The sequence below is a fragment of the Plasmopara halstedii genome (genome assembly GCF_900000015.1).
Source record: "Plasmopara halstedii genome assembly, contig: Scaffold_1878, whole genome shotgun sequence".
NCBI lineage: Eukaryota > Oomycota > Peronosporomycetes > Peronosporales > Peronosporaceae > Plasmopara > Plasmopara halstedii.
In genome coordinates, this window is record NW_020188786.1 from 104,753 (window position 1) to 106,532 (window position 1,780).

Here is a 1,780-nt window from a genome sequence, read left to right on the forward strand (position 1 = left end):
ACCGGCTGCACCCGTCACGAGGATGCACTGGTGCGTAGATGCGGAGTAGGTTGTACACTTCAGATATACGTTGGTCACCTCGTGAGGAGCCATTTTATTCTTGAAGGGCAGTGAACTTGAGCAAAAGGAGGAATGTCCAAAACTAAATACAGTGAAGGTGCAACCTATATCAGGCTGATTGCACTTCCCGCGAAATGCGATCGATTTGACTGGAGGCCATAATTCGGATGGTAAAGGAAGGCTGTAGTCACTGTCGTTTCGATGTGATAATATGATTGGATTAGTCGTCTTCGAATTCAGAGCTGCCTATTCGAACAAAGCAGCTGCAGTTGCAATATCATACGTTTTTCTCGTGCGATTTGTGTGAACCCAGCAATTACTTTAAGGATAGGGAGTTTCATTTTTCTCTTTAAAATCGCATTAGACTGTCTTCTTGTTAGTAACTCTTGGAGTCCAATAAATGCTCGATATTAATTTGTATTCCACAGGAGCGTTTATTTTCCGGGTATCAGATAACATGAGGTAATTGAGAGTTTTGCTTTTTGAACATTATACATTTTCATCAAAGAATATCTTCATGACATTTTCATCAAAGAATATCTTCATGACATTTTCAACAGCTTTAAAAACTAAGGACTTGCTGACTCATAACCATTTAGAGTCACTCTTAGTTTTTTTTCTTAATTCAATTATTGCTCGCATATAATTTGGGACCTGACCGATTCTTCCAGAAATATTAATCGGATAATTTTTCTCATTTCAATCTAAAGAGCTCTTTCACTTGGGTTGTATTTAACATATTAGATTTGTCTAAGAACGACACCCCTTTTTAGGTCGTGTAAGCCATGTCATATTTAACTTAGTAGAGAATCCAAAGTATGGGGCTTTCATTACATGGTATTCATCGATCAATTGAACGCAAATTTTACCACAAAACTGATACTCCATATCCTCAATGACGACTTTATTTGAGACATGGGCAGCTCAAATAACAACCACAAGGCCGAGGCCGGCGGCCGCGGTCGGTCCAACATTGCCGCGTCAGATGATATGGCCGCCTCGTAAGCTTCTTATTGCACGGTACAATTGCTAGACTTTATTTATAATTGGTGGATACTCAAGAGCAAGTCGAGTGGAGCTCACCAATACTGTAACGGGGTTACACAAACTCTAATGTGTGTCACACGAGATGTGCATGATGTGACCACACACCCAAACAAGAAAACGGTACAAAGCTAGGTTATGGATAAATTTTAATTTTACCATCTATTCAGTATATTTCGGAAAATCAAAACTTTTAACATTGGGATAAAAATCAGTTTGGAATTTAAGCCGAAGAGTCGATTAGCCTTGGGAAGCCAACAATCACTCTTGGAGTAAGCGGATTGCGATCCGCTAACTCATACTTGGTTCTTGTAAAGAACGAAAGGTCGGTAACCTAAATAACGCTTCCCAAGCGTTTTGCAGTGGCAGCCCCGCTGCACTTGGTAGCAATTGTAGTCAATCTACTCCTGAGTCGTTTAGACTGACCCTCTGTGAGGATGGAGGATTTTTCCTCTTTGCCCTAGGGCATGCAGGAAGGGCTTAACAGGCTGATGTCCCTGCTTGGCCCTAAGGGCGTGCAACATCTTGTAGCACAAGGCCCGCTTTCAAGTTACGAAAACGCGCTGCTAGAGCACCTGCAGCCGAAGATTTCTGCATCGTTTGCGTCTATGACGCCACCGCCAGTAACGGATGACTTCCCCCGACCTAAGCCGCTCATGGTGAGCGTTAAGGTCTT